The sequence below is a fragment of the Narcine bancroftii genome, chromosome 12 (genome assembly GCF_036971445.1).
Source record: "Narcine bancroftii isolate sNarBan1 chromosome 12, sNarBan1.hap1, whole genome shotgun sequence".
NCBI classification, from domain to species: domain Eukaryota; kingdom Metazoa; phylum Chordata; class Chondrichthyes; order Torpediniformes; family Narcinidae; genus Narcine; species Narcine bancroftii.
Window position 1 is genome coordinate 8721909 of NC_091480.1, and position 26992 is coordinate 8748900.

General features: G+C 42.5%; 1 protein-coding gene across 7 annotated transcripts in view; it reads left to right on the forward strand.

The window, feature by feature from the left end:
* Positions 1-9686: 9686 nt before the first annotated feature.
* sun1b (Sad1 and UNC84 domain containing 1b) overlaps positions 9687-26992 on the forward strand; it is a 69279-nt gene continuing 51973 nt past the window's right edge. For 4 of the 7 annotated variants that reach the window (XM_069906168.1, XM_069906172.1, XM_069906166.1 and 1 more), the window contains exon 1: positions 26560-26642. The gene's annotated coding sequence lies outside the window, so the exon portion shown is untranslated. Of the gene's footprint in view, positions 9785-26420; positions 26643-26992 lie in introns of those variants that run through there. The other 3 variants (XM_069906170.1, XM_069906171.1, XM_069906169.1) reach the window with 3 other exon arrangements.

The following is a 26992-nucleotide window of genomic DNA, read 5'->3' on the forward strand; positions in this document are numbered from 1 at the left end:
TAAAAAGCTGCTGATGTTTCGGGCTGAGAAAAAATAGGTCAAAGCCTGAATTAAAAGGTAGGGAAGGGGGAAGGAGGAGAGGAGCCCAGGCTAACAAGTAAGGTGCCATAGGTGGATACAGGTAAAGGGGTAGAAGAGCAAGAATCTGAAAAATGATAGGTGGAGGAGAGGCAGAGGGCTAAGAAAGGTAGCTCTTATTGGAGAAGGAAAGGAAGGGAGACAGAGGGATGAGGGAAAGGGGAGAAAATCAGTATTAATGCTGTCTGGTTGGAGACTATCAAGATGGAATATCAGGTGATGCTTGTCCAATTTGGGATGACAGTACACGATGCCAGAGGCAGACATTGTCAGTGTGGTAGAGGCATGTGGAATTGAAGTGGTTGGTGTTGTCAAATTTAAAGGGGCTGGCTTGTGGCTGCAGTGGACAGAGCAAGGGAGGTCTGCGAAACGATCTCCCAATCCTCGTACAATTTCTACCCCCACCGCGAAAGCCACAACGGGAGCGCTGGCTGAAGTACATGTCTCCTACAGATTCACTTTGGAGGACTGTCTGGGGCCCTGAAGGGTGGTGAGGGAGGGTGGTGGTGGTGCACAGGATCTGTTCCTCTCACCTCGGACCGTGCCAGAGGTCCTGCGGCACATTGAGTTAAAGACTCCAGTCCGAGACCGTCCTGACCCCACAAAACTGGAGTCTGGGGGTTTGCTGCACCTCTGTGATGCTGCCTTTAAATTACAGCCCATCAGACCCCGTGGAACGGAACCATCCTGTGGCACAATTACTTCAGAAAGGAAGTTCTCAGGTCAGGTCAAACCAACATCACAAAAACTGATGATCTGATTACACTACTTTTGTGGAACTTTACAGTGAATGCATTAGCCACGCATGAAGACACAGAGTACATTTAATGGCTAAAAAGCACACTAAGGCGGCATGAAAGCTGTTGAAACTTCATGGAATTCCAATATCACATGGACCAGCCATTCTCAACAGGGGCCCCTACCCCTGCCCTCCTCACATTTGAGCCTTGTTTTCTTTCACTTCACGTAATCTAAATATTTTTTTATGTAGTCAGGAGGAGAGAAGTATGGTAGAAACTTGACCTGCAGGGAAGGGGCCCCCATAAACTTTGAGCAGAGTCCTAAAGGAGGCACATAGCTGAAAACAGGCTGAGAATGGCTGCACCAAATCCATGGTGGCCATTAGTGGATCCATCGTGGTGCGCTGCAGTGCGAACAAACAACAAAAGGCTGTACTACAGGCTTTATTAGCTTGCACACAAGGTTCCGGATCCTTTCTGGCTCCGTGTGCTTTGCTCCTGCCTCAGGGCCGGCGCGAGCCTTTATGTTGGTGCCAGTGATCGGCAGGGAGTAGGTGGAGCCAGTCTCCCAGGTTACCTCCCTGCAGGTACAGTGGGTCGCCCCCTGCAGTAGGCAAGTGCAGGAGTGCGGACAGGTGCAGGCAGTCACAGACAGTCCACACCCATTGACACTAATCCCCACTCATTCACATATGGCCCTTTTGTGTATTCATAAGTAAGATAAAGAATCCCTCAGCCCTTTACAGCAGAGAAGTACATTTAATGTTCAGTCACTTTTGTAATGTAGGAAACATTACGTGCAGTAGGTCCCCACAACCCTCAATAGCTTAGGCGGTAGGAGCAAATTAGAGAAGAAATCAAAACTTGACTGCTTCACGTGGAAGGGGGCCCATAAACTTTGAGCAGAGTCCCGGGGGGGGGGGGGGGCATAACCAAAAGGTGCTTGAGAATGGCTGACATAGAACAGCACACAACAGAACAGGGCCCTTCAGCCCACAATACATGCACTGACCGTGACCTCCAATTTAAACTAAAAGTCCGCAGCTTGCACATGTTCCACGACCCCCCCCCCCCCCCCCCCACTCCCTGCATTTTCAGGTGTCTAAGATGACGACTTACAGTAAGTTCGCACAGAACATGTTCTGGAAGACTGCACAGTGCTCAAGACCCTTAACACTGTGGATTCTGGCTTTTAGCAGGTTTTCCTATCTCACCAAAGGCAGGTTCAAAGTAGATCAACTATTGACAATTTAAATCCTCTTTTACACTGTAATTGGGACTGAAGCAGTTGTTGTTTTGCTGCACGTTATATGAATGCAAGACAGAAAATAATGAAGGAGTTCTGTAACATGAAGAACCACTCCCTTCCCCTGATAAGTTGCTTCCTGGGTTCAGCCTGAGATGAGTCATCTCTCTGGGATGTTTGTTTTTGTTATCTTGTACTTGGCATCAAAACTGTGAGTGCTTAGCATCAGCATTCTTTAATATATATATTGCCTCTCCCTTAATTTCTTAGAACCTCTTCTTACATAGGTGGAAAATTGCAGCTTTCGTTTTAAAGATGCCAATGCCAATATATATGTGTTTTTTTTTTAAATTAATGTGGTAGATTATCCTGTAGAATTTCCCTTGAATACCCTCAAACTCTGCTTGAAAATGCAGAATTTTTACTTTTTCCTTCATATACACTCATCCCCTTCAGGGAAGGTAATCTGCCCTACTTGTGACTCCACACCCACCAATCAGCTTCAGGGAAAGAAATCTGCCCTACATGTGACTCAAGTCCACCAATCCCTTTCAGGGAAGGAAATCTGTCCAACAAAGTGGATGACATTTATCTGCAGTCTTGCATCTGTGGTTATTAGGGAATGGTCAATAAATACTGGTATTGCAACCATCCAATGGTGGTTGCGCTTGACGCGGAAAAAAGCCTCTGATAGGGTCGAATGGGATTTTTTATTTAAAGTATTGGAGAAGTTTAAATTTGGCCCTTTTTTATTGGTTGGGTTAAAGCTTTATATACGAACCTGACTGCTAGGGTGGAGACAAATGGTCAAGTTTCATCATCGTTTAAATTGACGCGTTCAACTCGACAAGGTTGTCCATTGTCACCAGCTCTGTTTGCATTGGCTATTGAACCGTTAGCTCAAACAATAAGGCAGAATGAACAGATAAGAGGGATGAGAGTTATGGATGAAGAGTATAAGATTAATTTATTTGCAGATGATGTTTTGATATATTTAACAAACCCAGAACAATCATTGCCACATTTGCGGGAATGTTTATTACAATATGGAACATTATCTGGATATAAAATTAACTGGGACAAGAGTGAAATTAAGACAGTCAGAGAAGGAGATTATTCAGAGTATAAAAATATTATAAAATTGAAATGGTCTGATAAAATTAAATATTTAGGAATAACTGTAAATACTGATTATCAATCTTTAAACAAGTTAAATTATGTTCCATTATTAAAAAAGATTAAAGCAGATTTAATTAGTTGGAAAGATCTTCCGTTAACTTTAATTGGTAGAGTTAACTGTATTAAGATGAATATTTTTCCTCGTATTCAATATTTATTTCAATCAATACCGTGTTCTCTTTCAAAGAGTTTCTTTCAGGATTTAAATAAAGTTACGAGAGAATTTTTATGAAAAGGTAAACTACCACGGGTTGCATTATATAAATTTACTTGGAAGTATGCGTTAGGTGGGCTTCAATTACCTCATTTTCAAAATTATTAGAAGTTGGTTGAAATTTATTAGAAGACTGATGGATTTGGACCAGTCCCCAAGTTGGGCTGAAGTTGAGTTGGTTTGTATTTCTGAAGTTGAGGTGTATCAATTTATATTTCGATGGAATGTAAATTTGTTGAGGGAATATAATATGCCAATATTAAAACATCTATTAAAACTATGGATTAAAAAAAAAGATTTTAGGATCAAAAGGCAAATTCTCAATTTTAACTCCATTATATATAATAATCAGCTTATTTCTTTTTCAATGTTTAATAGTCATTTAAAGAGTTGGGATTTTAAGGGTATAAAAACATAACAGGATTGTTTTGTAGAAAGACAGTTTCTTTCTTTTAATCAATTGAAAGAGCGTTTTGATATTGCTGAAAATTCTTTATATGTTTATTATCAACTTCGAGCTTTGGTGAAAAATATGTAGAGAGATGATTTGGTAGGGAGATGATTTTACCTGTATTGACGGAATTCGAGTCTTTGATTTCTTCTATACCAAAAAGGGGTTATATTTCTGTAATGTACCAAGTATTACAAGACAATATGGATAAGCCGGAATGGGAGAAGTCTAATCTTAAATGGGATTTAGCTTTAGCTTTAAATGATTTAGCTTTTGTTTTTCCTGAAGACTACTGGGCAGATACGTGTCATGATAGTGTTACTAAATTGACGAATGTGCTGTATGGAATGGTTAATTATAATTTTCTACGTCAGTTGTATTTAACCCCAGAGAAATTGAAAAAATCTGGTTTTAGTAATTCGGATTCTTGTTTTAGATGTGGTGTATGTACTGGAACTTTTTTTACATGCTGTTTGGTCTTCTGTGCATGTACAACCATTCTCGGATGAAATTAAGATAATTTTGGAAAAATTAACTAACTAATTTTAAGTTACCGTTAGATCCATCTATTTTTTTAATGGGTTATATGATTCCTTTAAAGGGATTAGGGTTGGATAAATTTCAAATTGGATTTATATATTTAGCATTGTCTGTAGCTCGAAAATGTGTAGCAAGTACATGGATAACATAGTGATTAATATAATGCGATGGCATAATGAATTGAAAGCTTGTATTGTTATGGAAAAAATTACATATAATCTGCATGACAATTATTCTTTTTTTGTTAATAAGTGGTTACCATATTTGGAATATATGCATTTAGATATATTTTGATTTATTATATACTTTTAGTTTCTGTTTATATATTTTTAGCTCTCCTTAAGAGAGCTGGGTGGGGGGTGGGGATTTGATTTAATTTTTTGATTTTTTTTCTTATTATTTTTTTCTTTCTTTTTGTTTTTTTTAAATATATATATTCATATAAAATTCTCTTTATGGAATGCGTTCTGTATTACTATAAATAAATAAAGTTTAATTTAAAAAAAGACAGGAAACTTATTTTACAGAAATGCAAACTTCTCCAGGAATAGGGGTAGCAGGTAGTTAATTTAAAAGACAGCAAGCTTTAAAAATATATTTACATGTAACCTCCCCACAGTAATCAAAACAAATCTGTTCACAGCAGAAGGCCACTTAAGAGTTTCAGATTTCAAATTTATTGTCAGAGTGTATTCATGACATCACATACAACCCTGAGATTCCTTTTTCCTGCAGGCATGGCAGAATTACCACTTATTGGTATTGCAAAAAAAACTGTACACAGTGAATACATGTAAACTGATAACAAATGTAAACAAACTGATGGCAATACTGAGAAAATAAACAAGAAAATCAATAAAGTGCACAAGTAAGAGTCTCTGATTGAGTTTGTCGTTGAGGAGTTAGATGGTGGAGGGGTAGCAGCTGTTCCTGAACCTGGTGGTTTGAGTCCTGTGGCACCTCTGTGGTGATATGTAATTACATCACTGGGTCACCAGGGGTCATCCCGGTGACCTTGTATATAAAGCATCCCAGAGCTACAGTCCTTCCTGATGGCAGCAGCGAGAACAGACCATGTGCTGGGTGGTGTGGGTCCTTGATGATTGCTGCTGCTCTCTGATGTCAGCATTCCCTGTAGATGTTCTCAATAGTGGGGAGGGTTTTGCCTGTGATGGCCTGGGTTATCCAGTACCTTTTGGAGAACTTTATGCTCAGGGGTATTAGTGTCTCCATACTAGTCCGTGATGCAGCCGGTCAGCACACTTTCTGGAGAAATTTGCCAGGGTTTCTGGCATCATACTAAACCTCTGGAAACTCCTGAGGAAGAAGAAGTGCTGATGTACTTTCTTCATGATGTGTTTGGTCCAGGAAAGATCCTCCGATATAGTGACTCCCAAGAACTTAAATTTGCTCTCCATCTCTGATCCCCCATTGATCACTGGATTGTATCCATCTGGCTTTCCCTTCCTGAAGTCAACAATCAGATCCTTAGTTTTTGTGCCAGTGAGTGCAAGGTTGTTGTTGGTCCACCATCTAGCCAAGTTTTCACTCTCCCTGCTGTATGGTGACTCATCTCCTTCCTTTATATAACCCACTATCATGGTATAGTCAGGAAAATTGTAAATGGTGTTATTGTCTTACCGGGCCACAGTCGTAGGTGTAAAGTGAGTAGAGCAGGGGGCTAAGAACACAGCCCTGTGGTGCTCCAGTACTGATGGAGATTGTGGGGGAGAAGTTCTTGCCAATCCTCACTGATTGCAATCTGGAGGCAAGGAAATCTATGATCCAATTACAAAGTGGGTTGTTAACTCCCATGTCTTGGAATTTGCTGATCATTTTTGAGGGGATGATCTTGGTAAATGCCAAACTGGTCAATAAAGACCATCCTGATGAATGCATCTTTGCTGTCCAGGTGTTCCAGGACTTTGTGTAAAGTCAGTGAAAACTGTTATTATGAAAGATGTTTGCTTTGGAAATATCATCTCTTGTAAAATATTCCATCAAACAATGTAACATCCATTGATGCTTCAGGCTCACTGAAACTAACCACTGGATGTGGCAGGTTCTGACTGTGTACCACTGTAGCTAACAAGGGACAGACAATAAATACATTTATTGTTGACCAACCTTCATTCATTTTAATACAGTTAACTCTACCAATTAAAGTTAACAGAAGATCTTTCCAATTAATTAAATCTGCTTTAATTTTTTTTAATAATGGAACATAATTTAACTTGTATAAAGATTGATACTCAGTATTTACAATTATTCCTAAATATTTAATTTTATCAGACCATTTCAATTTTATAATATTTTTATACTCTGAATAATCTCCTTCTCTGACTGGCTTGTGAAAATAATCCGTTTACAGATAATTCTCTGGAACATAATCCTCAGATAAGACAGAGTAAAATCTGTAATTTATATCTGGGATGAATGTCTGTGATCGAAGATCAAAGTTTACATTTATTGTCAGACTGCATATGTGTCACCATGTACAACCCTAATCTGGTTATTACTGTGGGCCAGGCAGAATTTCTGTTCTTGCAGCCAATAATTTGACACTGGAACACAGCAATCATTGTGGGTCATGTTTTGAATACACACTTTGCATTTTTTTGTGACAGGCTCATTCACCTTCCAACAGTGTTATAATATGCCTTTTACTTTGTCGATGTTCTTTGTTAATAGGCAAATGCTTTTCAATAAACTGCTGAAATCTAGAGTTAAAATTTGTGTGACAAGGAAATATTTAAAAAAAAGAAAAATACTGAGGATGGTTGGTACCTGAAATAAAACCAGATAAATTTGCAAGCATTCACCCAGAAAGGCATTCATTGTCTGGAGGCAGAGAGTTAATACCACAAGTCAGTGATCTGACTAATCATTGTTGCTGAAGGTCAAGGTCACACTCTACTCATTATACAGCCATTCCATTGCCATCTACGAGTTTGCCGACGCCACCACAGTTGTCGGCAGAATCACAAACAGCAAGGAGGAAGCGTCCAGGAGGGACAAAGATCAGCTCATTGAACAACCTTGAGCTCAACATCTGCAAAACCAAGGAGATGATTGTGGACTTCAGGAGGAAGTCAAGGGAACATGACTCAGTCCTCAACGAGGGCTCAGTAGTGGAGAGGGTCAAGAACTTCAAATTCCTGGATGTCAATGTTTCCGAGGATCTGTCCTGGAGCCTCCACGTTGATGAAATCACAAAGAAAGCTTGCCAGCGGCTAAACTTTGTGAGGTGTCTGAGGAGATTTGGTATGTCATTGAAGACTCTCGTAAACTTCTACAGGTGTATCATAGAGAGTATTCTGGCTGATTGCATCACTGCCTGGTCTGGAGGTGCCAACTCTCAATACAAGAATAAACTCTAGAGGGTTGCTAATTTAGCCTGTGGGCGCCACCCTTCACTCCATCGGGGGAATTTACATGAGGCAGTGACTTAAAAAAAGCAGTTTCTATCCTCAAGGACCTCCACCAACTCAGCCATGCCCGCTTCACTCTGCAGGAGGTACAGGAGCCTGAAGATGACCACTCACCAACACAAGGACAGCTTCTTCCCTGAATCCATCAGATTCGTGATTAATCAATGAACCAAAGAACTGCGTTACTCTTTGTGCACAATTATTGTTATTATTTTATTTTAATTTTTTTAGTAATGTAAGATGGTTATAATATGAATGTTTGCACTGTGACGCTGCCCCAAAACACTGAAGTTTATGACTTGTTCATGACAATAAATAAATTCTGATTCTGAATTCTGTTTTATTTCTGTACCTCCCTTTGCAACTGGATTCTTGACTTCCTCATTAGAAGACCATAGTCAGTGCAGATCGCTAACAATGTCTCCTTTTCACAGGCGCACCTCAAGGATGTGTGCTTAGCCCACTACTGTACGCTCTATACTCACGACTCTGTGGCTAGTCACAACACAAATGCCATGTACCAATTTGCTGATGACGCCACTGTTGTCAGCAAAATCACAAATGGCAACGAGGAGTGAGACAGAACAGCTCGTTGAGTGGTGTCACGTCAGTAAAACAAAGGAATTAATTGTGGACTTCAAGAAGGAGAAGCCAGGAGAGTGCAAACCAGTCCTCATTGAGGGGTCAGCTGTGGAGAGGGTAAGCAACTTCAGAAGCCTGGAAGTCAACATCTCTGAAGACTTATCGTAGAACCATCATATTGCCAGAGGCTATATTTCGTGAGGAATTTGAGATTTGGTATGTCACCAAAGACCCTTGCAATTTCTACAGATGTAACGTGGCGAACATTCTGACTGGTTACATCTCTGCTTAATATGGAGGTGCCAAGGCACTGGTCAGTTACAGGCTCCAGAGGGTTGTAAACTCAGCAAGCACCATCATGGACATCAACCTTCACTCCATCGAGGACATCTACAAGAGATGGTTGTAGCGTGAATAAAAGCTCTCACAACTGGAGGGCGTTTAGGGTCTGACAGTAGACTTCAGAAGGGTTCTGGGTTTAGGCGGGAAACCAGGGTTATAAGTGAGCAGATGGGGGCAGGGGGGCAGCCATTAGCACAATACACTATCAGTGAATCCTATTTCACTGCAGCGGTGTCTCAAGAAAGCAGCCGTTATCATCAAGGATCCCCACCACCCAGGCCATGCCCTCTTCACACCTGCCATCAGGAAGGAGGTACAGGACATTGAAGTCAAGCACCCAGCATTACAAAAACCTCTTCCCCTCTGTCATCAGATTTGTGAATGGATGATAATGCTATGGACACGTGTAAAACATGAAAGTCTGCAGACCCTGTGGTGAAGTAAAAACACAATGCCTCATTTTTTTTGATGGAAGGGTTCAAGCCCGAAACGTTGGTTATGTATCTTTATCTTTGCTGTACAAAGTAAGTTGTTTGACCCGCTAGTTTCATCAGAATTGTGTTTTTACTTCAACCATGGTGTTTGCAGACTTTCATGTTTTCCTTTTGCCTCACTTATTCCGCACTAATTGTTTATTTTTTAATCTTGTAATTTATAGTAATTTTGCACTATCTTGTTGCTGCAAAACAACACATTTCATAACACGTCCAAGCCAATAATTATTTGCCAACAACAGTGTTGGAGCAACGAGCCCGCGAGCTGTGGCCTGGGCAACGTGATTGACAGCACGACGTGCGGCTCCCGGGCATCCTGAGTGACAGCACCAGGAGCAGGTCCCCGGCAACCACCGATGACAGATCGGTGGACTGGCTCCGCCCCCTTCGGACAAGGGCCGCATGCGCGAGCCGGTGAGTGACGGGGAAGCGGACTCGAGCGGGAACTTTTCAAACGGGACGTCCAGGGCGGTGGCGGCGGCCTGAGGTAGGTGGGCGACCCGGGGCAGGGTCGCCGCTGCTTCTCGCCCCTCACAACAACTCCGGCTGCCGCGCTCATCTCGTCCTCCAGCGGGCTCTCCGGCCTTCCCTCGGGATCCGAAGGTTGGGCCCAGTCCCCGATACTGCGGGACCTCCCTCCTCGGAGGACATCTCCCCAACCCCTTCCCCCACCCCTCGGGGAAACCCCCTGCCTACTCCCACCCCACGGGGCAACCCCCTGCCATCCGCCCACCCCACGGGGGAACCCCCTGCCTCCCACCCCTCGGGGAAACCCCCTGCCTTCTCCAACTCCTCGGGGAACCCCCTGCCTACTCCCACCCCACGGGGCAACCCCCTGCCATCCGCCCACCCCACGGGGGCACCCCCTGCCTCCCACGCCTTGGGGGAACCCCCTGCCTCCCACGCCTCGGGGGAACCCCCTGCCTCCCACCCCTCGGGGGAACCCCCTGCCTCCCACCCCTCGGGGAACCCCCTGCCATCCGCCCACCCCACGGGGGCACCCCCTGCCCACGCCTCGGGGGAACCCCCTGCCTCCCACGCCTCGGGGGAACCCCCTGCCTCCCACCCCTCGGGGGAACGCCCTGCCTCCCACCCCTCGGGGGAACCCCCTGCCTCCCACCCCTCGGGGAACCCCCTGCCATCCGCCCACCCCACGGGGGAACCCCCTGCCTCCCACCCCACGGGGGAACCCCCTGCCATCCGCCCACCCCACGGGGGAATCCCCTGCCCTCCCACCCCAAGGGGGAATCCCCTGCCTTCTCCCACCCCTCGGGGGAACCCCCTGCCTACTCCCACCCCTCTGGGAACCCCCTGCCTACTCCCACCCCACGGGGCAACCCTGTCTTCTCCCCCCACCCCTCGGGGAACCCCCTGCCTTCCTCCCACCTCTCGGGGAACCCCCTGCCTCCCACGCCTCAGGGGAACCCCCTGCCTTCTCCCACCCCTCGGGGGAACCCCCTGCCTTCTCCCCTCCCCCCTCGGGGAACCCCCTGCCTTCTCACCCCCTCGGGGAACCCCCTGCCTACTCCCCCCCTCGGGGAACCCCCTGCCTACTCCCCCCCTGGGGAACCCCCTGCCTACTCCCACCCCTCGGGGGAACCCCCTGCCTACTCCCACCCCTCGGGGGAACCCCCTGCCTACTCCCACCCCTCGGGGGAACCCCCTGCCTACTCCCACCCCTCGGGGGAACCCCCTGCCTACTCCCCCCCCTCGGGGGAACCCCCTGCCTCCCCCCACCCCATGGGGGAATCCCCTGCCTCCCACCCCTCCCCCCTGCCTCCCACCCCTCGGGGAACCCCCTGCCTTTTCCCCACCCCTCGGGGAACCCCCTGCCTTTTCCCCACCCCACGGGGGAACCCCCTGCCTCCCACCCCACGGGGGAACCCCCTGCCTCCCACCCCACGGGGGAACCCCCTGCCTCCCACCCCTCGGGGAACCCCCTGCCTTCTCCCTCCCCTGGGGGAACCCCCTACCTACTCCCACCCCTCGGGGAACCCCCTGCCTACTCCCACCCCTCGGGGAACCCCCTGCCTACTCCCACCCCTCGGGGAACCCCCTGCCTACTCCCACCCCTCGGGGAACCCCCTGCCTACTCCCACCCCTCGGGGAACCCCCTGCCTACTCCCACCCCTCGGGGAACCCCCTGCCTACTCCCACCCCTCGGGGAACCCTCTGCCTACTCCCACCCCTCGGGGAACCCCCTGCCTACTCCCACCCCTCGGGGAACCCCCTGCCTACTCCCACCCCTCGGGGAACCCCCTGCCTACTCCCACCCCTCGGGGAACCCCCTGCCTACTCCCACCCCTCGGGGAACCCCCTGCCTACTCCCACCCCTCGGGGGACCCCCCTGCCTACTCCCACCCCTCGGGGGACCCCCCTGCCTTCTCCCCCCCACCCCTCGGGGGACCCCCCTGCCTTCTCCCCCCCACCCCTCGGGGGACCCCCCTGCCTTCTTCCCCCCCACCCCTCGGGGGAACCCCCTGCCTTCTTCCCCCACACCCCTCATGCGAATCCCCTGCCTTCTCCTCCCCTACCCCTCGGAGGGACCCCCCTGCCTTCTCCCCCACCCCCATCTCCCCTTTCAGGTTCCCTCTATCTCCAACCCCACAGGGTTTCCCCCTTCCCCTCTTCTCTTGGGGTTCAAAGGGTTTGTGGGTCTGTCGCTATCCGCTTACCCCATGTCTTGGTAATATCTGGGCTCCCTTCCCCATTTTTGTCTCCAGGCCTACCCATGCAATCTCCGGGTCCTAGAAATCGATTTATTGTCAATGCCTTGTATTCTGTGATTATTATTATTCATTGTTACAGGACATCTTTCCCTGCTCTTTCTCCCTTTGTATATGTGGTTTCACCTTTTTAACTTAGTTTTGGTAAATGATCCTGACCCCAAACATTGATCATTTTCTACCTATTGAACCTGTCTGACCATCTGCGTTCTTCCAGCAATTCTTCCTTTGCTGAAGATTCCAGCATCTGCAGCTTTTGTGTTTCTGACAGGGCAATCTGTTGGTTGGAACCCACTTTTATCTGAGGATTGGGCAGGTCACTGGGGATTATTACACTGGGAAATGTAGCCACCTGGGAGAGCAGCTGTTGCAAAAGGGTCATTGCACAAAAAGGTTATCTTTAATTTCATGTAAAGTTAAAAGGTAAAGTTCAAACATCATGTGGGGGTTGATTTCCTGGTGCTTTTTGCATGTTTTTAGCAATGTTTATAGTCAACTGAATACTTTGCGAGTATCAGATGGGACTTGGGTTTGATAATTCCTTGTTAGTTACTGGGATGGCTCCGAGGTCAGGTGCTGATTAATGGGGAAATGACTGCCAGTTTCTGAAGTTCATTTGTTGCTCCCCACACCCTTGCCCCCCAAACATGCATCCTAATTTGCACTTTACTCCTGGGACTGAGCAGCTTGTTGCCATATTTATTTCAGCAATGTGAGCTGAGAAGCTCAATAGGACTTTAATTCTTGATTTTTTGGTAATTAAAAGGTTTTAAAAATTAAATATAAATGACAAATTAGCATAATATCTTTTTTGAAATTTTTATTTAAAGATTGTACAAAACGTAAAACATAAAAAAATTAACAACAATTTAAAAAAAAAACACTTACCACCCCCTTCCCCCCTCCCCCACCACTTCCCACCTAAACTATCCCATCCCACCCACCCCTCCTCAGAACTAAGAACATTTTCTCCCGGGTGTGCCAGCCCTTTACATATCATTTACTTAACATCCGTACCCATATATTCTAAATATAAACTCCACATCTTAACAAAAAAAAATAATTATTTTGCAAATTTTAAGTTATTTTTTTCAAATACAAACATTATTGCAATTCACTATGCCATCTTTGTATATTCCACATCATTTTTCCACATAATAGCTATTCATTTTCTTGCTACCGCTAACCCTAATCGTATAAATGCTAGTTGTGGTTTGATTAATATCTTAAAAGCAGGACAGTGACCATGGCAGGCGATCAGCAAGGGGCTCAGCAGCTGAAGGACCCTGCAGGACTGTGACCATGGCAGCAGAGTAGTGAGGGCTCAGCCGCTAAAGAACCTAGGCAGCAGGTGGTCAGCAACTTGCCGTCAAGGGGCTCACTTAACTGGGATTCGTTGCTGAGATCTTGGGCTTCCTGATTGTGTTTGAGGTTGGTTTTTGATGGATCGAACAGGAATCTGTGGCTGCAAGAGGTTGTGGGATCACTGGCGGTGAATCCACCGACACTGTCTCTGAAGGGACTCTCTTGCTTCACTTTCTCCCTTACTGTAAGGGGCACTGGGGAACACTAATGGCAACTCTTTGCAGGCAGAAGGAAAATTTTGTGTAATATTACTTGTTCTCTACTATTCCAGGACAATAAAATTTTGTGTAATATTACTTGTTCTCTACTATTCCAGGACATGTTAGGTCTGCTTTGTTCATGAATGAGTGAGTCAAACACCAGACTGAGTTGAAATCAAGGTTCTTTGTTCTTTATTGCCGGATTGTAACACTTGCAACTAACAGTGTTAGTTGGAGAAGGCGCATTCTGCCGTTATCAGCAAGTGGTGTTTTTTATATACCTTAGGATACGTACTTAGTAAATTATCATACCATGACATTGTCCAATGAATAAACTGTTGCTATCCTTCTCTGCTAGTTTCCTGCACATCAATTTGTCATCCCCACTCTTATCTTGAGAGTACAAGGTCACAACTGCATCTTGTTACGGCCCAGCACTGGGTGACTCCTTCTACATTCCCAGCTCATGATGTTTTTACCTAACAGACAATAAAGGAATTTAGAATTGAAGTGAAATTCCCAGCTTTGGGTTCCCTATTTCGATGCATCTTTAAGTGGAAAAGAGAAAAATGTTGCATAATCACTGTGTAAAGGTCCTTAGTAGAAAACTATTAATATTTTAATTGTGCGATAATATTTTTAAGATTCCTTTATTGACATGATAACATAAACGTAGTCAACTTTTGCCTGCCTTAAAGACTCACAGAAGCACCATTAGGTGCCCTCAACAAATGCAAACATTATTGCAATTCACTATGCCATCTTTGTATATTCCACATCATTTTTCCACGTAATAGCTCTTCATTTTCTTGCTACCACAAGAAACAAATGAGAGTTCCATCTGAGACACCAACTGCCCATTAGTTTGCCTCCACTGCTTCTCTAGTGCACAGCCTTCTTTCTGAACCATTAATGAACCCAAGCTCTCAGTTCTGAACCTGCAACATGATTAGGAAGCTGTCAGGGCCCAAGGCTACTTGGGGAACCCTTTTTGCCCTCAGCACCATCTTGAGTCTGAGTCCCAGTACTTGGTTCCAGTGAGCCAGTCTCTGGGAGCCCACAGCCTTAGTTTGAGTCCTTTGACTGCTGGCAACTTGCATAGGTCTTTCAGCTGCTGAATCCTTTATTGGTCTGCTGCCTTGGTCACTTTCCCTGTAGGGTTGTCTCCCAGGCTTCTCCTCAGCAGGGCAGTGGGAGTTGTTGCCCCGTGGTCCATAGTCAAGCATTGGGAGCTGCCGTCTTGAGAGCAGACCTCTGTGGCTTTTAAAAAAAAACTGCTGACCCCTTTAACAGGCTGTTTGAATCCTGTATGGGGCAATCGGCATCGTGACCAGCAGTAGGACCCCGTGGAAGAACATGATCTCCATTCCCTACTCTCCTGGATCCACACCAGCGCTGCCTTTAAAGCAGCTCTGGCAGTGGATTCATTTTCAATTACTGATACATTTTCAATTTTTATGTGCAAGTATCATCAATATGAGTGCTTCATTCATTTTGTTCACCTGGCTCTCTCTTAGGTTCCTTGCACTTCAAATTTGTTATTTTGAGCCCTCCTTGTGATAATTTTTAAATGTTTAACAAGTGTGTAATTAAAAAAATGTTCGTGTGCTCAGATATTTGTAAAGACTAATTCGACTTGTTGAGTTTAATTTTATTCTTCAAATGCTCTGACAAGACTGACCCTCACCTGATGCTGGTGTTGAAATACTACTTTTCATCAATATGGTGATGAATAGAAATAAAGGAGCATAATATTGTGTAACCCAAGCTGCTTCACTTTCAATTTTAAAGATGGCACGCAGAGATAAATGTTAATGTTTTGGAACTAAAAAGCTAATGTTACTTTTTGAAAATGCAAAATAAGTCAGTCAGAAGTCAAACATTTTACATGGGTGGTTCCACTCACAGAGATTGTTAACAATTGGAAAGAGTTGCATTGAATCATTTTTAACTGCCTCGGAGTTAGAAACATGTAATTCCTGATCTGGAATGTATTAATGTAACTGCCAAAATGGGAACATTAAAATTTTTAGCAGCCAAAGAACTGTGAAAAGAAAGAAAACTAGTCTTGAAATCCGTTTTAACCTCAGTTTGTCATCATTTAATGTATGCTCAGTAGTTCTTGGAGCCCATTTCCATGATTTAAATTGAGCCCTTTTGTGGATTGATGTGAGTTGTGTTTTTTCCCTTGTCACATGGAAACTGCTGTGGTGACGCATTCAGTGACATATGGGTTGTTAAACTGTTCCTTTAATGACATCCCTGCTAACAATTGGTGAAGAGAAGTTCTCTTGTTTGGGAAACGTTGACAATCGGCAAAACATTTTGATAAAGCTTTAGTTTGAGTATTGTTCCATTATCAAGTATGAAGTACAATTTGTTTCATTTTACTTTGGGAATCTGATTCTTCACCAGCCAATGTAATTTTCATCTGTTTCACCCCCCCCCCCCCCCCTCCATTCCCCCGAACCCATGAAGAAGACACGGCTGAATTGTTTAGCATGTGCTTTAAATGAAGATTAATGAAAACACCAACTGTTGAATAATGTAGTCATGCCAGCCAGGCATTTGTTTAAAAGCAGGAAAGGATCAATGGCCTTTCTTAGAGAAGACACTGACATCTGTTGCAGTCGGATAGTGAGTTGTGCCTGTCAGCTCTTGTTTAGTTTTGGCTACTGCTCACTGTGGGTCTAGATTTACAGTACTTCAGTTTTAAAAAAAGTGTTCTTGCCAAAATGTAATCCCAGATGGCTACTGGGAATCTCAATTTTAGTACACTTTCTATTTGACCAGCGTAAACATGTTTTTATGTACCCTGCTCTTTGGTTATAAGTGATGTGGAATTTCTGCAGATGCAAGCTTTCCAGTCGAATTCTACCTTGTTTAACATTTGAAACAATAACATTTTTGGAGCATTAGTGTACCAATGTGCTTTGTATGTTACCAAATAAAAATTGATACCAAGCCACTCAAGAAGATGCAAGGACAGATAACTAAAAGTTTGCTCAGAAGTATATTTAAGGAGCTCCTTAAAAATGAAGAGTGTGCAGAGTTGAAAGTTTAATGAGGGAATTCTAGAACATTTGAGTTTTGATACTGAAGCCTTGGCCTGCCAATAATGGAGTTATTTAAGTGTTACGATCCCAGAGGACCTCAAAACCCAGCAGCAATAGATATTCACCAAGATAAATGGTTACTTAAACAAAAGTTGCTTTTAATTATCTTTCAACATGAAAACAGAATCACACTTTAACTTGTTACTTTTGACTTAACTAACCAAACTTAACCCCCTTCTAATTCTAAGCGCACGTGTATCTAAGTTCAGAAAGGTTCTTTAGTTCACAGTCCAATTCCACTTCTCATTCTTCCAAGTTCAATGGTTGCAGGCAATTCTTATACTGTGCACAGAATTGAACATAAAGTTCACCAAGCTTTGGTACTTGAAAGGTATTTACTGCTCAGGAAGGTTCTTGTCGGTTTTGAGAGAAATTTGTTGTTCCTTTTTAATCAGCCACTTCAGTGTCTTGCTGACAAAACTTGCCCCCTCAGGGTTTCCAGATGATAACCTCTTTCTTTCAGGTCACCACAGAGTTCCTTCTTGTTTCTCTTATTTCAAGTGAAATATTAGACAGCCAGTCTTCTCCTCTTGCATGACCCACAAGGGTTTTGACCAAGCTGAACCAAGAACTCACAACCCATCTTCCAAATGGGGTTTCCACAAGCTTACCAGCTCGTCTTCCAGTCCCAGCTGCTGTTGCCGACTATAATACTCTTGAACTGATCTGTGTGTGTGTCTCTCTTTTTCTCACACTCACTCTCTCTGCTTGCAAAGCTACAGCAAGCTCCCTTCCAGACAATATGCAGCTCTGACAAGCTCTTTCATCTGTTGCCTTTTTGTAAACAACAATCCATTAGTGAAGCCTCCTGAGCACTCTCCAAAGCTTTTGCAAAGACTGTTGGCCCTGACATGTCTAGCATGGGGCAGAGGTCCAGTATTTTAAATAAGATCTGTCTTAAAGTGTTTGTATGTGACCTACTCTAACAAACCTTTCCCAATTTATCACCCAAAAACATATCTATATACTCTGTCACATAAGAGTGTAGCTGGTAGGATGGATTGTGAATATGAGGTCAGAGAACCATAGGACACTGCAGCACAGAAAACAGGCCATTTAGTCTGTGCCAAAACATCTTTTCTCTAGTCCCATTAACATGCACCCATTCCATAACCCTTAGACCTCTCCCATCCGGGTATCTATCCAATTCTTTCTTAAAACATAAGAGTAGCCTGCATTTACCACGTCGGATGGCAGCTCATTTCACACTCTCACCACTCTGAGTGAAGAAGTTTTCCCCTAATGTTCCCCCAAACCTTTTTCCTTTCACCCTAAAGCCATGTCCTCTTGTATTTATCTCTCCTAATCTAAGTGCAAAGAGCCTACTTTTGTTTTACTCTGACTATACCCCTCATACTTTTGTAAAATATGAAATCTCCCCTCATTATTCTGTACTCCAAGGAATAAAGTCCTAACCTGTTTAATCTTACTCTGTAACTCAACTCCTGAAGACCCAGCAACATCCTAGTAAATCTTCTCTGCACTCTTTCAATCTTAAGTGACCAGAACTACAAATTTGGCCTCATCAACGTCTTGTACAACCTCATCATAAAGAAGGGTCAAGATTGAAGGAACTTAGGGAATGTTGTAGCTTATGTGCACTTGCAATTGAAAACAAAATTTGTGAATGCAGAAATCAGACTATTTGAGGGCTCGTCTCTATGGTGAATGTCTGCCAAGCTGCCTGTCTCCCCTCTGGCAAGCCTTGCTGTACTAACCTTGGCTGTGCGTTATCTCTACTGTTAAGGACACTCCCCTTGGTTATAATTGTATATGCACCATGAATTTCTGCTAATAAAAGTCATGATTATTGTTTGACCACTTCGTCTTTGTCTACTGATAGTGGAGTACACTTTGTATTGTCCTATCTGATTAATCATTTCAGTCTAGTATATAAATGAGAAAATGGAGATCAATTGATGTCTCTGCTAATGAAGAATTGTCAGTTGTTCACCATATTGTAGTTCTTAAAGCCAAAAGGATTGAGATTTTAATATTAGCCCATAGCATATGCGGTGGGTATCTTAGGGTAAAGAAAACTGCCTATTAAATTATGAAACAATTTAATTGGCCTAATTTAAGAAAAGATCTTAAGACATTTTGTAGGACTGGTCACACTTGTCAAGTTGTGGGGAACCTAATTAGGGTTCACTAATTGCTCCTCTAAAACCCATTCCTGTTTTTGGAGAACCTTGATCTAAAGTAATTGTGGATTGAATTGGTCCATGACCCAAAACAAGAGCTAGAAATGACTATTTGTTGACTATTATGTGTCCAAGTTTTCCAGAAGCAATACTACTCATTAAACTGTGTCTGTAGCTCCAGTAAATCTTTTCACTTCGTTTGGTTTGCCTAAAGAAATACAGTCAGATCAGGGAAGTAACTTGATGTCGAGTGTACTTCAGCAGTTTAGTTACAAATTTGGAGTGAAACAAATTACATCATCCAGAATCTCAGGGAGCATTGGAGAGGTTAAATTCAACTGTAAAAACTATGGTGAGGACTTATTGTTGTGACTGGGATGAAATTGTTCATTTACTTTTGTTTGCATTAAGGGAATCTGTACAAGAATCATTAGGTTTTAGACCTTTTGAGTGGTATTTGGACATGAAGTTGGAGGACCTTTAATGTTGTTAAAGGAACAGTGGGTTAATGAGGATGTGCAGTTGAATTTGTTTGATTATGTTTCAAAGTTTTGAGATCATTGGGGAAAAAATGTGTAAAATAGCTGAGGAGAATGTAAAAGTGGCTCAAGATAAGATGAAAGTCTGGGATGACAGAATTTTTAAACCAGGGGATAAAGTATTACTTCTGTTCCCAACAATTTCTAATCCTCTTAGAGCAAAATTTTCAGGACCATACGAGATAGAATTCAAGGTAAAGGAAGTTCATTACATGGTTAAAGCACCTGATAGGAGACGTAAAACACAGAGTTGCAATGTCAACCTTATTTTGAGAATTTGAATGTTAGCCAGAAACATCATTCATCAGAAGTCTTGGTTGTGAATAAAACTGAAAGGGTTGCAGATCATAAAATGAAACATGCTGATTCTTGTGAGTCATTTTTAAAGAGAGATTGTTTGATCAACTTTTGAAAGCCAATCTTACTATTAATTTAGCTAAGAGTGAAATTTGTCATGCTCAGATGGCTTTGTTGTTGCCCAGGGAAAATTGAAACCTATTCAGACAATTTCTGAATTTTCTGTACCCAGAGGTAAGAAACTCTTCAGAGATTTTTTTTAGGAATGGAAGGGTATTATAGAAAGTTCTGTAAAACCTTTACTGACATTGCTCTTCACTGATTAATATTTTGAAGAAGAGTGAAAAGTTTATTTGGACAAGCATGTGACAAGGTACATTTGGCAAATTGAAAAATGTACTATGTCACAAACCTGTACTTAAATCAATTGATTTTGAAAAGATGAGTGTTATATTTTCCTGTATTGCATTGTATCATTTTAGAGGTAATATTTACAAGAAAGATTGTAGATTTAAGTTTTTAAAATTTTGACCTTTTTAAATGTTCATAATTTTCCTATCTGGAAGGAGGTGTGATGAATGTGCTATGATTAATCTTTAGTTTAATGTTAAAAGTATTTCATATTTATATGACTTAGTAAGGTTATTTTGTGGGATTGGTTTCAGGGGCACAAAGACAACATATTTGCATTTTAAAACCACAGAGATATTCTTTCAAGGTGGCAGCTGATAATATCTCAGAGGCAGAAGTCTTCTGTGACTACAGTTGAAGCAGAGAGATGAAAGATTTTATGATGGTTCTTTAGATACTGAGAACAATGGACTGTTTACTTAAGAAGCATTTGCCCGGTCAACCTAGACAGCTCGGAAGCAGGAGAGAATCATTAAACAAAGACAATTTTTTTGATTGTAAGTTTGGGAAGACAAAGATTAAATTATGCTTTTTAGCATGAAGATTTTAAAAAGTTCAGAAGAACCTCAAAGGCTGTTAAGATGTCATACCATGTGACATGAAAGAACTGTATGGAATATATTATCAAAATAAAGCATTTTTTAAAATCAGATGAAGAAGAGAAGGCATGTATCAACATGATTGGAAAAGCAGCCATCGATTCCTTTAAAAGAAGAAACAGCAAAAGTGGTATTTTAAAAGAAATTGTCACCCTGATTGCCTCTAAGAAAGAGGCTTTGAAAAAAAAAACATCACTCTTGATTAAGAAATAAATCATCATGGAAAACAGACTCCATGATTTTTAAGCAAGATGAGAGGGAGTTTGTGAAATCACTCATATGAAGAAACATTACTGTGAAAATGGTTCTACAAAAGAAAATTGTGAGTTTGAGGTCTTGTTACGAGCCCAGAGGACCCCAAAACCCAGCAGCAACAGAAATTCACCAAGACAAATGGTTAATTAAACAGAAGTTGCTTTTGATTATCTTTACACATGAAAACAGGGATCAACTTATTACTATTAACTTACTTATCTTAATAAACCCCCTTCTAATTCTAAGCGCACATGTATGTAATATATACATAAGTTTAGAAAAGTTCTTTGATTTGTAGTCCAAACTCACTTCTCACTCCTCCAAGTTCACTGGAATTGTTCATTGATGTTGTAACTGAAATTATGAAGTTTCAAATGATTAAAAAAAGTTTATATTTGCAGCAGTTTAGAAAAAGGATTTGATCTTGGATCGCTATAAAAGAATGCTCCCATGGATCTTGTAAAGTCAATCAAACTACAGTTTTTTCATTTTGCAGTTAGAAAAATCACATTTTAAATTAAAAATGGGTCAAACCATACTGCAGTAAGAGTGTACACAGGGATAACTTGTTTTAATTCTGTTATCTTCAGTTGACAGATGGCATAATTTTGTATTTTATCTATTCATTACAACATAATTCACTTTGAGGTTCACAGCAGCAAATGGTTACCCCTCTTATGAGGGTCATGGTAATTACCAGCTTGGTACTTCGTAGATTTGTGTAATGTCCCCTTCAGTCCACCTGTGGCTTGTATTGTGAGTGCAGCAGCTTTCGGGACTCTCGGGACTTGAAATGGTATGTCCATTTAGGAGTGTGCATTAACATTTGTATTAGAAGGAATTAGTCATGGTGGGGAGCTGGCTGATGGAAGACCTCAGTTTTCTTCAGGCTGACTTCCAGGCCAAACATTTTGGCAGTTTCCGCAAAACAGGATGTCAAGCGCTGAAGAGCTGGCTCTGAATGAGTAGTTCACGGACTAGTTACTCTTGTGTCTTGGTGTGAGCTTGCAGGCGCCTCAGATTGAAGAGACTGCCATCCGTGCGGTACCGGATGTAAACAGCATCTTCATTGTTGAGGTCTTTCATGGCTTGTTTCAGCATCATGCTGAAGAAGATTGAAAAGAGGGTTGGTGCGAGAACGCAGCCTTGCTTCAAGTCAGCCTGAAGAAAACTGAGGTCCTACATCAGCCAGCTCCCCACCATGACTACCAGCCCCCCCACCTCTCCATCGGGCACACAAAACTCAAAACGGTCAACCAGTTTACCTATCTCGGCTGCACCATTTCATCGGATGCAAGGATCGACAACGAGATAGACAACAGACTCGCCAAGGCAAATAGTGCCTTTGGAAGACTACACAAAAGAGTCTGGAAAAACAACCAACTGAAAAACCTCACAAAGATTAGCGTATACAGAGCCGTTGTCATACCCACACTCCTGTTCGGCTCCGAATCATGGGCCCTCTACTGGCATCACCTACGGCTCCTAGAACGCTTCCAGCAGTGTTGTCTCCGCTCCATCCTCAACATTCATTGGAGCGACTTCATCACCAACATCGAAGTACTCAAGATGACAGAGGCCGACAGCATCGAATCCACGCTGCTGAAGATCCAACTGCACTGGGTAGGTCACGTCTCCAGAATAGAGGACCATCGCCTTCCCAAGATCGTGTTCTATGGCGAGCTCTCCACTGGCCACCGTGACAGAGGTGCACCAAAGAAGAGGTACAAGGACTGCCTTAAGAAATCTCATGGTGCCTGCCCCAATGACCACCGCCAGTGGGCTGATATCGCCTCCAACTGTGCATCTTGGCGCCTCACAGTTTGGTGGGCAGCAACCTCCTTTGAAGAAGACCGCAGAGCCCACCTCACTGACAAAAGACAAAGGAGGAAAAACCCAACACCCAACCCCAACCCACCAATTTTTCCTTGCAACCGCTGCAACCGTGTCTGCCTGTCCCGCAACGGACTTGTCAGCCACAAACGAGCCTGCAGCTGACGTGGACATTACCCCTCCATAAATCTTCATCCGCGAAGCCAAGCCAAAGAAGAAAGAAGAAGAAGGAATTAGAATGACAAGTAGATAATGTAGTCAGTTGGCTTAACAATTAGGGAGGCAATGAGGTCAATATAGTTGACCCTGCTGGAACCAGGGATATTGACTGCATAAAAACATTGAGCAACAGGGAACCTTGGCAGTTGTTAAATCTCTTCTGCACACCAAGGTAAATGAAGTCACCATCTTTGGTAAATAAGGTAACTTCTTGTAACTGGTCTTGCATTATAACAAAAAAAAATTAGGAATTGAAATAATCAACTAATGATTTACATACTGGTTTAGATGGTAAGAGCCTGACACTGGTTTATTAGTTATCCTGTATGCCTGACTTAATGTGATCTTTCAACTCTTGACAAAGAGTATTAACATACAATAAATATTATTGATCTTGAAAGAGTGAGCACACATGTTGATCTTTCACTCCTCTACAAAAATATATAATTGGTACGTGTCTTATCACATTTATAATGCCATCAAATCCACTTATTTACAGTGCATGAATACCATTTTAAATAATAGTGCTGGTCTTCAACCATTGTTTGATCTCTATGGACTTAGTTGGTCCTGTTTTGGTGCTGTTGGCTTTGTTTCTTTCCCCAGTGCCTGCAGATATTAAAAAGCTGTGATTGATGTGTGTTCTGAAGCCAATGTAATTATATATGAAACTTTAGGGAGGAAGTTGAAGAGAATAAAAGCTAGTTTCAGCATAGATTCAAAAGTACAGCTCATTGTTGGTGACCACTTTGGAAACCACATGTGTATGCATCGTTGCCTACTGACATTAAAGGGTCATGGTGAAGCCATGTACATTTCTCATAGTTTGTGAACTGCCTCTCAGATATCAATAGTAAAATTGTCTTTCCTGAGCTGACTGAAGAAGGATTCCAAACCTGGCATAAAACACATGGTAATTTATGGGTTACAGTAATCCATTTCCTCTACATTTCTGAGATGTCAAGATGGCAGCACGGCAGTAGATCCTGTATGAATCGTGCAGTTGCTGGTGTGGGCCCAGGAAGAACAGAGCCATGGCCTTTCAGTGATCTCTGTGGGGTCCTACTCCCTGGCCAACCTGTCCGATGGCCTTGCACATGTTGTAATTGCCTGCAGAATGAAACCAACATCAAGATGGTGGTGCTCACTCTTAGCACCCAGACTTTTGAGAGTTGTAGAAGCAGCAGATTGGTCCAGGGAACTAGTGTTGGAGACCACTGCCCCATCAAGAAGGAAAAGTCATAGAGAAGACCTTGTGGGTCTTCAGCTAGGCTTCAGCTCAGACCTCAGCAGCTGAAGTCCCTGCACCAGGCCATGGGCTGTTGCGGACTTGTTTCTGGAAACCACATATCAAGACCAGAGTGCAATGGCAAGCAGAGCTCCCAAAAGGCTAAGGATGTGTCAGTGCTTCATGAGTTTTGGAACAAGGGTCAAGGAAATGCAACTTGTAAGCCTCAAACTTGGGTTCATCGCTAGATGCACAGGAGGCGGTTGGATCAATGAACACGAGGTCTGAAGAGACTCTTGATTTTCTTGTCATAATAGTGACATTGTATTAATAGTGCTTCTTTGTGCCTTTCTGTATATACATGACTATAAATGGAATCTGGAATTGCATAGAGTAGGCATGACTAGCACTGGCAACCCATCACCAATGCTATCTCCTCAAAATCTTCCAATCCACAGAATAAGCAAACTAATCTTTAGCATCCTCTCTCAGGCCAACATGCCTGGTGTTAAGACCCTAATTATACCCAGTTGACACTCAAAAAACACTATTCTGAGCTGCGTAATGTAAAGAGATCACCATGTGTACAGAAGGAAAGGTTCGAGGAAGTTCTCACAGCTTCTTTTAAAACAATGTAATTTTTAACACGTGTTCATTCAGAATTATGAAGAACCATTTGGGATGGCATTGAGAACTTTAAATCCATGCATTGGGGCAGAAACAACCTTAGAACCCAAAGATGAATTAGAAGGAGGTCATCCTCTCTTTCAGGAGACTTTCAAAGATGATTGGTATGTTAAATCTGCTCTACAAGTATATTTGATTTAGTTGTAATTTGACGCCTTTGGAATACTAATATCTTAAGAACATAAGAATTTAAGAATTCAGATTAGGGGTAAGCCATCTGGTCTTTATAAGTTGCTTTGCCATTTAAGATCAAGGCTAATCTGCCACAGCTTCATTTTCCTGCACCATCTCCATAAAGTTTGATTCCCTGAAGATCCAGAAATCTATCAATTTCTGTTTTAATCAACTAAGTTCCCACAACATTCCAGACTAGAAGTCCAAAGATTCATCAACTTCTGAGAGAGGAAAAAATGTTTTTAAGCATTCTTAAATGTCCTACCTCTCATTCTGAGACTGACTCTGGTTTTAAATGACAAGTTGAGGGGAAACATTTTTGCTGAATCCACCCTGTTAAGTCTGTACAAGTTCTCTAAGCTTCAATGAGATCTTCCAAACTTCAAACAAAATATATAGGCTTTGCTTCTTTGGTCCTCCTTGTGTGGCACAGCTGTCACTTTGGGAAAGGCCATTGTATTGCCTTCCTTCATGGCAAATATTTTTTAGTTAAGGAGGCTAAAACTACATAGTGCTCTAGGTGTTGTCTTTGCAAGGCCCAACATAATCGCAAGAAGACATTTGCAGCACTCCAATCCTCAGGAGTTATTCAGATCCTAGAGAATTTTGAAAAAGTTTGGTTGGTTATAACTAGCTCTGACACCATCTTTTGCAAAATTATGATGGAGATCATTGGATTCCTGCAATTTTTCATCTTTTGGTTTCGGCAATTCTATCGCACCCTTTTTCTTTTCACTCCAAATAATATTACTTGGTTCCTTGTTCTCAAAAGTTTTAGATTCTTTTGTATTTCTGTCATGTTTTATGTGCCGTGAAGACTGACCCACAGTATTTTTGTCATTTTCTTATCAACAATTTTTTTTAAATTAAGAAGTTAAAGGAATGAAAGAAAGAAGATGAACGAATATCATGTATTTTAAGAGTTGGGAGATGTCAGTATTGACACCATGTATTAAAAATCTATGTAAACTTTAATCAACATTTATCTAATACTATTTGTGTACAAAATTAAAGAGAACTAAGGAACTCTTTTCTAAATGTATTTCTTCAGCTATGGCTCAGATATTCAGAAGTGCACGAATTTGATGTAATGTAATGAACTGTCTAGGGGTCACTTGAGTGTCGGCTGCTATTCAGTCTAGATGAAGTAATTAGCATTCTCAATGCGGTGCTATACTTTTGTTTCTTTTTCATTCAGATCAGTCTCTTGCAGTAGGTTGGAATCCTAAAGAGTTAATTGTCTTTTCATTTGGTTGAAGTGGAGTTCTCGTGGCCAATAGCTTTAAAGGTTGTTCCTGACTGACAGCATTAATTGGTAGGAGGTGGACCAGATTCGCAATCCTTCATGCTTTGTGGAAACAGGGAGCCATTTTGCAACACTGTTGTTGGTTAAAAAATACATACAGCAAGTTGTGGAAGTTTGGAATCAGCCAGCAGTTTAAAACAGTGGATTACAAGGATGTTTTCAAAGAGAAGACCCCCCCTGTGTCTAATGATAAGAAGCTGATCTATCAGCGAGGGATTTTGCTGCCTTGTGGATTTGCGTCAGGAGGTTGTACTGACAGGTTATAGTGTAAATGCTGCATGGGCAAAATCTTTGGATTAAATATAATATTTAACTAATTTTTAAAGCATATCCATTAATGGACACATTGTCATGTGATCTGTAATTTAATTTCTGATTGTGGGTTTAATTTACTCGCCTTGTACTGTTTAATAGATAAATGTGCCTAACAGTCGGTTGTCCTTGCTCTGCATGAAGAAATAATTTAAAGTTAACTACGTATTTGTTAATATTAGATTTATTGTCAATGTTTGCATGTTCTATTTTTTCTCTGCTTACTGATGTACTGTGTTCATCCTGTTAACCTGCCTCTTAAATGTCATATTGACCTCTGGATC